This window comes from Amphiprion ocellaris, chromosome 24, assembly GCF_022539595.1.
Source record: "Amphiprion ocellaris isolate individual 3 ecotype Okinawa chromosome 24, ASM2253959v1, whole genome shotgun sequence".
Taxonomy (NCBI): domain Eukaryota; kingdom Metazoa; phylum Chordata; class Actinopteri; family Pomacentridae; genus Amphiprion; species Amphiprion ocellaris.
Genome location: NC_072789.1, coordinates 5,063,084 through 5,076,452, shown reverse-complemented (window position 1 = coordinate 5,076,452; position 13,369 = coordinate 5,063,084). Strand labels below are relative to the sequence as shown.

Below are 13,369 nucleotides of genomic sequence, written 5' to 3'. Positions count from 1 at the left end.
TGGCTTTTGGCCAAACCAAAGTGAAGTTAATGTTAATGATTGAATATGCTCTGTCATAAATACCACTAAAATACTCAGTTTGCTAATCTGTGCTCTATTAGATGCAGGAAGACACATATACAATGGCAGGACCAAACTTAAAACCGCTTTACACACTGCATTGAAACCAATTCAATGCAGTGTACGTTCCCATTGCAATGAAGAGCTTGTTCTATACTGTAACTGCGCGGCTTCAATCAGTGGCATTTACCCAGATTAAAAATGTTCCCTCAGCTGAGAATCTGTTTCAGTCATACAGAATATGATCTGTGAAAGGGCGACATTTCTTACAACCAATTTAGATCCCAAATTTTGAACAGAACCTTATCGTCATCTAGCCAAGTTAAAATTAAAACACCGTCATGGCATTGAAAACGCTTGTTTGAGGCTCAACCCTCACTAACCTCTTAATCCCAGCCTCTTTCTGACTTGAAAATTTTGAATAGTGTCCATTATTGGCCTGACATGCATCAAGCAGACACAAACAATATCCAAAAACGATTGCTAATGTTGCTCATTGTCTGCTTAATGTGCAAATACACAACAGATTGATAACATATTTACTTCATAAAGTGATAACATTCTATGCAAGTTGTTGTGTTTTTAGTTTGTTCCACTAAAACAGCTATTTCTTTAAGATCTGGTTTGTTAAATGATAGAAATGCTGGTATTTTCTCTATTAAGTTTTAAATATTCTTCCAAAGAGAATAAAATCAACAGTGAATTTGTCCTTCTAACAAGAAGTGCTTCTATGGCTCCCGCCTGATGTAGCTCATGAATTGTATTTCATATATTTTCATTATCAGCTCCAAGTTTCCTCATTCAGCAGGAAAAATGTCAAAAACAAGGTCACTTGATTTAATTCAACATGATCTCACTGATCTCTCTGTAAAAGAAGCAAAACAACATTAAAATCACACAAGAATAATGTGAAAAGATCTCTTGAGATGTTTGAAATCTTGATATTGAAAGTAAAGATTGTGTTTTTCCCTTTAATGATAGGAAAGTAATGTCATAATAAGAAGGAAAGATGTTATTATTATGAGCAAAACATGGATTTTCTTTCGTCCCTATAACATGAATGCATTTCTGCTCTGTGCTAATTGGCCTGCAGGGGTTGCTGCAGAATTCTACTGGACAACATTTTTTTATGGACAATCCTTTTATGCATTTCCCTTGGAGGCCATCCAACATGCAGGGAAATGCAGAACAAATATTTCTTTATATAGAATACCCCAGATGTGTATTAGTTTGTGTCTATTCTAGCTGCTATGTAGCCTTATCTCCTTTGTTTTGGCGTTTAAAAAAGTCATTTGGAGCTCCAGGGGTGTCGGAGCTTCTTTAAATCAGCGACTCTACAGTGCAGAGACTGTACCAATGTGCATCTCAATGGACTGATGTTAATTATATTTAAGGATTCTGCTTTATCAACCGTCCACCTGCATTACATTTCCACTGCGGACCTGCAGTCTGCTCACAACCGCTGTGATCAAACTGGCTCTACACTCAACTCCAATTACGTTCACATGATCAGAGCTGTTTAGCGCATATATATAAAGGTCATCACCTCTCCTCCTCCTTTTTTTCCAACTCTGTAATATAATTCTACAATCCAAACCTAAAACACGACCTTTACTTTGACCTTAACGGAGATGAAACAATCATTTCATATTTAAGCATCTGATATTAAGTCTGTGAGTTCCCTAAAGCTATCAAAGAATTGCCTTTTTATCGCTATATTTAAAGAAAAAGTCACTCTGTCTTTCAATTTCTGCACAAAATGCTGTGTCAGATTATCACGACCTGACCAGGAAATTTTCTTTTTTGAAAAGAAATGTTCAGATGAGGAGTGCAGGAAGATTTCGCCCGTCGTTTTAAAGCTTTTTGTTAACATCTTGAAACTAAATGGGACAGAAAGTGGAATAATTGCAGGGTGCAGAAATGCCCCAGCCTTCTACTCTTCTGACTGCGTGTCTCAAAAGACTAACAATGTGGCTTTACAGAAAAAAATATATATCAGAAATGCTTCTCTAGTAATGAGTTGCACTCTATTTTTTGCACTTTTCCACAGGCTTGAATCTTGCATAAATATCTCCCTCTCCTTGCCTTCATCTATGTATAGCACATCCCTCCTGAATGGCTGTAGTGGATTTAAAAGGTGAAATCAATAAAGCGTTCACCTGGATCATTTTAGTTCATGGAAGGAGCGCTCTGTCCTAACATTTCGCACACTCAGTGGTTTTACACTGCCGACTTAAACTAGTGTATTTCATGCCATTGAGACACAGCTCTGTTCTTTTGAAATCCTCTTTCCGGCAAACAAAAACAAAAAAAAAAATGCATGTACATCCAGAATCTTCCAGCTGAGCGTCAGTACAGTTTGGACCCTCCCTTAGGGGTGGCGGATTCAGGAGGAGGGGAGGTGGGTGAGCACAGACCAGCGATGTAGGGCACCACAATGGCAAAGCTACCCCTGCTGGCACCGGGCACCAACCGCTGACCTGTTTAAACAGCTGGAACGTTTGGCACTGCCTGCCTCCGGAGATTTGCAGGGGCTACTGGCAAAGGGGGTCGAGAGGAAGGAAGAGCGGGGGAGGAGGATGGTAGAGTGGGGGAGGCATGGAGGCAGGGCCCCGGGAGGAGGGATTCATAGCTCAGCAATAGGGGGCCACTATGCAGAAATGGCACCGAGCAGGAATTAAACAGGCCACTGGCAACAAGCTGAGGAGGGAGGAGGAGGCTGGAATAGAGCTGAAGTCAAACAGACACAGTTTTTAATGAGGAGTCTGGGCGGTTTAGGCGCTCACTTTTGGTTTTGGCGAATGGCGCGAACTGGTGAACGGGACAAATAATAAATGGATTGTGGGGCGACGTCGAAGCCAACTGTTTTGTTTCCATTAAGAGAAAAGGTCTGTGTGTGTTTTGTGAGAGGTTGAGGCGGTGTGTTGGGGGCGTGGGAGGTTACTGACTCACACAAGGGAGCACTTAGCAGCTTGTGGCAGAGGGTGGGGGGTGAGGTGGGGGTCTGTGATAGATATGCTTGTTTTGCATAAGTGTTCGCTGGCATTAGTCAAGTCACTTTTTTTCCCCCCTGCTATTTGAATCTGTAATTTTCAAAGATGGTTGTGTCAGCTAGTGTGCTGGCCTTTTGCATGGATACACAGACAATATGTGTGTCAGTGCAGAATTACAAGCTTGGAACCTAACTGTACAAAAATGAGTTGTTTGCACAAACCACATTCTGTAAAAAAAATCAAAACAATCAAGAAGCTATTAGTTACTCAGCTGTGACCAACAGTGACATGAGAAAAATTCAGGCACATCTTAGCTGAACTGCAGGCAGTGCTTCCACTGTGCAAAGAAAACAAATATTGAAGGAAAAGTATAGTAAAATATCTATAGAATCAGAATCAGCTTTAATGGTAAAGTACGTACACAACATACACGGAATTTGGTTTTGACTGTTGGTGTGACTCTAGGAATATGGAAAGAGAATAAGAAAATAACTAAAGAAAGAAGAAGAGAAAGAAAATAAAATTAAAAAATAGTAGTAATAGAAATATATTTTAAAAAATGTATATACAGATACGTACACATCTAGAAACGAATATAGTATGTAGAGTCACTATTTTTCCGGCATTGGCAATTGGAAAAAAAATGTTGATTCCATCTTTTTGTTACTGGTGAGATAAAACTCTCTTAATCCCATAGGATATTCTTTTTCCACAGCAATAACATATAATCCTGATACATTACAGAGAATAAAATAAGTAAGCTAAAATACAACTATAGAACAGAAAAGTAAGGAAATGCTGGCAATGATACTGAGGTAAATTAGAATTAGAATATTGCACATAAACAAATAAAAGATTGTATATTACATGGACATACTGTACATGGAAGTGAAATTTTGCAAATGTAATTAACCCTTTGGTGCACAACATGGGTCAAATATGACCCATATTCAATGGAATACGGGTATCTTTTGACCCATGTTGTGCAACAAAGGGTTAAAATACTGCTCCTGAAATAGAAATTTTACACGACAATGAAATATTGTGCATGAAATTGAAATGCTAAACTTGAAAGTGCAATATTATGAAAGAAATCTTTTTCAGCAATATTTTTTTAATAATGTTTTATGATTTTTAGCATCACAACTGTGCCATACTGCACAAAAGACATTTTTTAAGTTCTCTCTCTTTTGGTGAATATCATTTATACATTTTTTACAAGTATCTTTCCTCATAACAAGTAGCAATACATGCCATCCTTCCTCCAATTTTCTTGCTGAAGTAATTGTAATGCACCATGTGATGTGTTAAACATGACAGAAACTGGAAATATCTTTTGTATCAAATTTAAATCACATCTTGGAACCTAAGTGGAATGAACTCGGCATGTGTTGCCAGCTATTATCCAGAGGTCACAAGCTCTCTGTTTATGTCTCTCGATCGTAATCATACGCCTGCTGGGTCACTGTCATTTCAAAATTGCGACGATGATGCAAGAGAACGTCAATGGCGGCTCATGTTCGTGAGCCAGGGGGCTGTATGGAAGGTCAGATGTGTGAGATAAGACAGGTTTGGACCGGAGCAAGGGAGCGTGAGAGAGATGCTATCTGCTCGGCTATCACTGCAAGGATCACAGTGAATCAGTTAGCTGTATTACTCAAGGATGTTGGGATATTCTTTGAGGAGGAGGGTCAGTGTGCAGCGTTTTAGGTGCAGTTTGCTTTAAAGCAGCTGCACAGTTCTTCTATCCGTAATATTATGTGGTTTAAAGTGTATCAGTCTCTATATGGTAGATTCTGGGAGGCAAGCTGCTTTTCTGGAGATACAAGCCTCCTCACTCTTTGCCTGGCCAAGGGTGTCTTTCTTGCTTATATAACACCCATCTGAGAGCGTTTTATTATTTAAAGATGCTCATATCCTTGTTTATGGAAGTGCTTAAGCCTAGCGGTTTAATCGTTGTTGATGGGGTTTTTTTTCCAGGTATGTTGAAGGCAGCTTTCATGAATAATGCAGCCCGACTGTGCTATGTTCAATGTACACTCCAGAGGGTGTTTGAGCGCCGAGCAGAGAGCCAAAAACGCTGCCGAAAACCATTTCAGGCACCAGCAATCAAACCTCACAGTGGTTAAAGTCAAATGCCAATATTGGATCAGCACAGTTTGTTTGAGTGGGACATTGGGAGGGAAGCCCGTTTGTCCGAGTCCAGTTTGCTCGTGTTTGCTTAGAGTGTACTGTGGAGAAAACAGAGATTGTTACAGATCTCTGTTCAGACTATTATAGCAATAACATTTATGTGCATCTTGTAACTATTGTATCACCATCATAGTTAAGCATGCCCTGAAGCACAGTATGGATTTTATGCAGTGGTCACCAACACATAAGTGGTGGATAGATTGTGGCAATTAAAATCTAAACTGTGCTAGGAGAAATATCGGACTGAGAAAGCCTCCAATTCTTTTCAGGTGTGATTGGGATCTAGTTCCCTTTTTTTTCAATATGTGGTAGCCTGTAAATATTCTTCTTAATCAATGATTGTGAGACAATGAATGACTTTATATGTTGGACACTTAGATCCCATCGATGCACCAGTCTCGGTTTCTTCTTAAAGTAGAAACAGACAACTTTTAACACATAGATTTACCACCCAATCTTCACCTCCAAACACTCTAAGTAGTATTACTGCTGAGCATCACAACTACCAGCAACACAGGACACAAAATGATTGGCGTCGCGTGGGAAATAAAAAGAAAACTCCTGGTTCTCTCTCTGCCTGCGAATGGTAGCGTTACCATCATGGCTACTGTCCAAATCAAGAAACAGCCGTTCCCATAGAAATAACGTCAACTCACTGTCAATTTTGAACCCTCTGGAGTCTCATCTGTCTTCATCAAGGTAATGCTGGTCCAAGTTTTTCTTTTTTGGCTGGATAGAATTTCCACAGTTAAGTAAATTGAGTCTTCTTTTTCACACCCAGTGGCAAGAAGAATCGCATCGTGAAATCAAGACTTACAGGGAATCGAACTAAGCACAGATTATGTCATTGTTCTATGGGTATTACATACCAGTTATTTCATAATAGTGAGTTAAAGCCAAAGTCTTGTCTATTACCTCTTTCATGAAAGTGCGTGGGTCAATATATAATTGTGGGACTTTTAGTAACATAGTTTTAGGTATCACAGTTGACCTTTTTGCTGTTTTCAGGCCTCCAGTCAACATGGCCGCCTATAACCAAACACCACATGGCATTTTTTACAGAAAGATTCTTCGAAAATATTATATACACAGCTGAGTAAAATTGAAAGTTGTTGTTCAGTATTCGTATCAGCAGATAGTTGCTCGCTCATACTCCACTGTGATTGGATGGCAGGTGAAAAACCTACACTTACTCAAAGTTGAACTTATGGCAACCAGAAAAGAATGCCAAGACCGTCATACCCCTTAACACTGGTACACTTTAGTGTAGCTCAGGTACGCTGCACTTCCTCTACAAACTATTGGGAAAATATGCTAGCTTCAGTTATCTTAATTGCTGGTCACGCTGCTGCTGCCACTCCCATCTTTCATGTCTGTCTTCACTGCTACTATCAACAAAAGGCAATAAAAAGCTTTAAAAATAAATAAATTAGTAAATTCCGCTTGTAATTATTCAGTCGTCATTTCTAACACCACAATTAACCGCCATCACCCATCATCACTTTGATTGGGCTGAGAACGAATGGAAGAACCGAGGTGAAACTTGTTAAGCAGTGCAGCATTTATACATTTGGAATATAGTTTATTGTGTTCCAAATTGATAGTGACACAGACAGTTAATTTAAAAAAATCAAGGTCTGCCAAGCTTGAATCTCTAATCAAAGTCTGAATGTACAATTACACTGATAACACTGTGCCTCTAAACAGTATCTATTCGAGGGTTATAGGAATCCTCAGTGTATTATCTGTGTAATGTGAACTTCTACTGCTGCACAAAGTAAATAAAAAAGTAGTCCTCGCTGCAGATGAGATCTGCAAGATGGGTGATCTGCCAAGCTAAACAAAGATGTTATAATTTGTCCTTGGGAACTGCACTGCAACACTAAAAAAAATCGTTCTTTGAGCTGGAAGAAGCAACTTGTAAAATCTTAATTAAAAGATTGTATCAGACGTGGCGTTGCTTATGGAAAATAGGGAAATAATGGACTTAAAAGACAAGTTTTTACAGACGGAGCAGAGAAATAATTCACTGTGCCGGGGTAGCTGGAATGAGAGAGAACTTATTTGCCGCGGGGAGAGAATTGGCATTTTTAATATCCACAGCAATGAAATCTCAATATAGCCACTGCGAGGCTGCACAGTGCCATTTGGCATAAGATCCTTCATCTTCTATATTTTCTCTGCTGTTTGTCTCCTTTTAGTCTTCATTATGAGGAAAAACAAAGTGTAATTAACACAATCATGATTAATTACAGCACACAGTCTTGGTTTACACATCTGCCTAATTGCAACTTTTCTTTCGCTTTATTTCAAATGTTCAAGTAAGCAGAACTTGTCCCATTAGCAGCGTTCCTTCTATTTTCCCATCTCTCCTTTCTCGGCTGCGCTCTCACCCAGGCAGGTGCTGGAAGTCTGTTTTTTGCCCTTTTGTTTCTTCAACTTTTTTCGCCAGTATTTTTTAAATCAAATTCCGTCCAAACAGCCCTTTGCTCGAACACTCCCACGCACGTAACTCCCACCGTCCCCTCAACGGCAGCCAAGTCCTCATATAGAACTGGAGACGGCCATTTTGGAAGATAACATGGGCAAAGCGTGAAGTGTAGCACAGCCAAAGGCAACCTGCCAAGCTGATTCCCACTGCGATATATACATAGTAATACCCCTATTGATTGCTCTGAATATATTTATTGAGGGGAACCGGAAAGCAGGCTGGAGGAAAAATGGTGGAATTTATGACAGCCAGTGCTCAAGATTAATTCACTTTTTAATTACAGGGAAGTACATAGGTATTGCCTGTCGAGTAGTTAGATTTAAAGCTAAGACAAACGGCAAGCAATGCTTGCTGAGAACGCAGTATATGGAAGAAAGTGCATGAATCAATAGTACATTTTTCCTCGACTCTGCCGCATGGAAATTGCCGGCGTCTGTATTAGGTTCTTGAGCATATTCATGCTCAGTGGAAATTGGAGAGAGATCTGCTCTCCGCTTTTTGTTTAACTCCATTACTACTTCCTTTGCCTTGTGTAAATTCGTCCTATAAACCGTCAAGCTGACAATTCTGCACGCCCGAACCTTTCATGAATTTTCTTACATCATTCCATCCTGTGTCTCTTTCCATACTGCAGGAATACTGTTCTCATGCTGAGAGAAGAAACTCTCCTAAATGTTTATGTAGTTTAAGTTGACAGTGTAAAAGACCTTATCTTGCATGTTCACACAAATTAGTGCTTTTCTGTGGGGTCACAGGAGTGCCATAGTAAAAGATAACTCTGTTAAACAAATAAGGAAATAAATGTGTAAATATAAAGAGGAATAAATAAAAGAATAAATAAATAAATCTGTTGAACAAATAAGGAAATAAATGTGTAAATATAAAGAGGAATGAATAAAAAATATATAAATAAATGTTAAAAATAAGGATATAAATGTGTAAATATAAAGAGGAATAAATAAAAGAATAAATAAATAAATCTGTTAAACAAATAAGGAAATAAATGTACTGTCTCATCTGTCTATTTTCTCACTAGTGACCTTCCAAAGACGAGCTTTTAGGAGTTTAGGCAATAGATGAAAAAAGATAATTAGTTTTCTTTTTGCAAACTGACTATCATGTCTCCCTGGTAATAAAACATTTTTATCATTTTGAAATTAAAACCTCATTTTTCACACCGTGCTGTGTGCAGTTTGGGCCACGACGCTCTTTCATGACCCGTCTCATGTGGAAATGTTAGATTTCATCTAAATGACATTTTTCGTCCAGAATGTTTGATAACCTGCATGTCGAGTGCAAACATCACACCTGCTGCCTTATCATCCTCCATAAAGGCCAGATGGCATTTACGCCTCAGTCAAAAGTCACATGTTCCCACAATTGATGCCTGACACTGTAAAGGACAACACTCAACCAGGTGCTGTGTAATCGTATATGATTTGTGACCTGTGCAAGGACCCATATCCAGCTAGCATCTTTCTTTTTTTTTTTTTTCCAACTTGTGAAGGCAGCACTTGCGTCTGTTGCTATGCAACAATTCAGTGACGTGCAACCACATGCACAAATGCAAGAGCTTTTCCCCATGGGATGAAAAAGCCTATTTTTACTTTATTGAAATGTGTGAAATCAAATTTAAAATCAATTTTTGCAATAAGGTGCATTTGTGTCAACTTTTTTTTTTCAGTTTCTTTGAACTTTCTTTTTCGTCTGTTTTGTTTGGGTAATTCCTGGTGATTTTTAGGGTTTGTGCATCAATTTAAAAAAAAAAAAAAAAAAAAAAAAAAAAAAATATATATATATATATATATATATATATATATATATATATATATATATATATATATATATAAATAATTTGATTGTGCGGTTAACATTTGAGTTTCAGGTAGTGTAATGACTTTCAGCAACAGGTAGTATAAAAAATTACTATTTTAAATTTGGTAATTACGTTCCATACATTACTTATTCCAGCAATGTCCTCCGTTTTACTTGGGGTTAATGCAATGCGGCGTTTTGCTGCCAAAAAACAAATATTCAGAAATGCTCAGGAGAATGAAAAAAACAAAAATGCACGATCTTCAAATCTAAAACTCTTGATCAATAATGAGCTTTGCTACTGCAGAGCTACTTGATACAGAAAACAGTGCTGTGATCACCACACTACTGACGAATGTATTTAAACTAGTAATACTGCTACTTGTGGCAGATAATATATCTATATAAATGCTAAATATTAACCAGCGAATCAATAGATTTATAATTTGGTTATTAAAAATCAAGTCAGTGTGTTCCAACCAGTGGCCCACATAACATCCTTTCAAGAACCAGGCTGTAACATAATTTTCTTAACATCATTTTAAAAGACAGACCTTATGATTTGGTACTTTTATCTTTTATTTCTTGCACAAATTGCTTCACACTGTTGCACTGTATCATTTCAGCTGTAAATAAGGATCAGCCAGTGCTTTCTTTAGGGTCCAACTCTATCCACAGCCCTCTGTTTATGACATTTTTTTTGTTCCTGTCGCATTTTTATTCACTGTGAGCTCATTTTTCACTTCAATGTAAAGTCCTGCACCTCTGTCAAAACCATGCAACCAAGGCTAGAAAAAGAGAACAGAGAAATATCTTTTGTGCACTTAAACACAGTTCTAATGCTATAAATCATGAAAAGAAAAAAAAATACTTGCCATGCTTGTCTACTATCTACTCTCTGTAAACACAACCTGCAGTTCAGACTAATAGTCCTTGAATTTCAGTCAATTTCAGTTGATTGTTAGTCACAGTTGAGTCACTCGTGGCTTGTCATTTTTTTGTTATGTTTTGTTTTGTTTTTTTACAGAATCGAGTGGAAACAGTATACTTCTGGTTAATTTTTTTATCCCTATTTTCAGCTGAGATTGAGTTATTTTTCCTGATTAAAACACACGTCACACATAATTAGTTCCAGGACCCTTTGAAAGTGGTGATTATTGGTGTCATTTTTGCATTTTCTTAACTTTTTTTTTTTTTTTTTTAATATAACATGTCTGCATTTCAAACCCGTCAGTGGGTTTTGGAGTTCAGAGGGCTAAATGTGTAAAATAACTTTATTTTAAATTCCATGCTAGAGAATGAAGTCAACTGTAAGCCACAGGCTTGAACGTCAGAACATTCACCCACCACACTTTGAAAAGATGCTTTGAGATTCAGGGCAAGCGGATTTGACAGGAAGGCGATCAGCAAGGAGGCTGTCGGCGAGATGCTTGTTCACATGTTAACCCTGGCCGCCGTCCTCCTTCATCCTCCATCACTGAGCATCTCCATTCACGATCACTGACCCAAACTGCCCTCAGCTCGCACACTCACACTTCCTATGTTGTTTAAGTAGCAGCAAACAGCATCTCCCCATGTTTCCCACCAGCTCCACCATTTCTCTCTCTCCTCGGCTCCCACTCTGCAAACCACCTCAAGCTTTCTTACAACTCTCTTTCCACCACCATCTCCTTCCTCTCTGACTCATCCTCGTCTCTTCCCCTCTGGGATATTTTAGACCAGGCGGCCCGAAACATATCGCCCTCCCCCTTCCTCCCACCGTCCTTATCGTTGAGGGAATAACACATTTCTGGCCCCTTGCTGAGGAAGCAGGTGACTAATGAGTACAAGCTTTTGTAATCAACGGGGTACTCTTTCTTGGCGACCGGTCACACATGATCTATTTGTGTTTTTGCGCGGCAGTGCAAATGTTAACAGTGGCTCAAGGTTCAATCTGCGTCCAATTCAACGAGATTCAAACAGACATCTCATTATAGCAGAAATCGCAGCGTGCGCCACATATGACCATTGTGAGTAATTATGTGGAGTGTCCTTTTTCAAAGCTGTTCACTGGAGAGTGAATTCACTCCAGCAGCTATTCCCAGTGCCTGCAGTTATGTGATTTATGTGATTTCTTCTGAATGTATTGTCCCATCCTGTGAGCCCTCTCATATTCAATTGTTTTGATGGATCTTCTAAAACAACACCTTTTTCAATAAGGAAATATACCTTTATTATATTCTCTTCCTGCAGGGTTGCTATATTGGTATTTTTTCAACAAGTCTCCTTAGAGAGTGTCGCAGTGTCATTTCTGTAGGGTTCTTTTTGTTCTTTCTCCAATGGTCTATTTTTTTTTTCTTCTCAGTGCTTTCAAAGATCGTCATTTCACCTCGGGGAGTCTCTCAGACTATCTTGCTTATTTTTAACAAGCAGCATCCTCCTTCAGATGAAAGATTTATCTTTTGCACCTCAAAAATATCCATCATAACAAGTAGCTGCAACTCGACAAAGGCGGGCTAGAGGTTCGGCAGCATCTCAGCTACATAATACAACGGAGCGAGGCGCGTTTTGATCTACGTGGTGCGATTTGTCCCTTCCAGATGTGGTGGGTGCAGCATCTCGGAAAAAAATGACTCTCCCATTTGATGTTTTCACTCACCGCGCTGTATAGAATCAGTTTCTAAAGGTGAAATCAATGAGCAAAGTCAGAGGCGATAGACATCACGGTGCAGGAGTGGTGTGCTGAAGGACATCTCGGTGTTGCTGTCGGCTAAGAACAAGAAAATGAGGCCACAGCGGGCACCACAACTGGATATCTGTAGAGCAGAAAACAGTGTTTATGAGTATGCGGAAGACACGGATCCATGGTTGCATCCTGCCTTGTTTACAGGCTCATGGTAGGGAGCTAATAGCGTTGAGAGACTTCTATAGGTAAGCCCCTGAACCCAGCTGAGCTTTATTTGAAAGCTATAGCTTCCCTGTAATGTTACCGATCATGTTTGTGGCCACAGTAAATGGATATTTCCAGCAGTATGTCATGCCACAGAGCACACATCACCTCAGGATGGCTTCAGGAACATGACGGTGGATTGAGTTTCCTGCAGTAACCTGCACATGTAATGCCAGCAGAACATTCTAGCAGGAGGTGAACTGGACGGTTTGAGTATGAAATAGAGTGGTAGGTGACAAGAAATAAGCTTCATGGCAGGTTTGGTTATCACCTCAGTTGCACAGTATGCTCCCCTAATGGCAAATCTGAAGCTAGATTGGTTACTTGTAATCACACGAAATATTTAAAGAAGCATTTAAGAGTCCCTGTGTGGAGTTCCTGCGGTAAGATTTCAGCCTTAAATCTGGCACTATCGGGGATACAGACAATTCCTGTGTTATTCAAAGAAGCTGTTTAGCTATTTTGCCCCCTTACTGGTAAATCTCTGAAGAGAACTGCTAAATAAGAAGAACATGCTGATATTCTGAGTAAATTAATGTCACTTTAACACCTGGATTTTTACAATCTGGAGCAATTCTTGCAGTAAATTAGCTAGTATTGAAACCCCGAGCCCTTTAGCAGTTGTAGATTTCATTTTTAGAATAGAAAAGTAGTAGTTAAGTTGCTAGAAGACTCATGTCAGTTCTCTTATTCCTCTGCAGTAGGAGCTGTTTTTAGTCTGTTTGTTGGTGATCTGATGGACCTGAAGTGTCTACCTAAGAGTAGTGGGTCCAACTAATGATGCATGATCCTATAATTTTTGTGCATCAATACTAACTAATGAACTCACAACTGAAAACTGTCTTTTTTTATTTGATGCTAATTAATTCCGACTGAAATGTTTGATAT

General features: G+C 39.0%; 1 protein-coding gene across 3 annotated transcripts in view; it reads left to right on the top strand.

Moving 5' to 3' along the window:
• il1rapl1b (interleukin 1 receptor accessory protein-like 1b) overlaps window positions 1–13,369 on the top strand; it is a 353,384-nt gene that overhangs the window by 224,248 nt on the left and 115,767 nt on the right. The window lies entirely within an intron of this gene.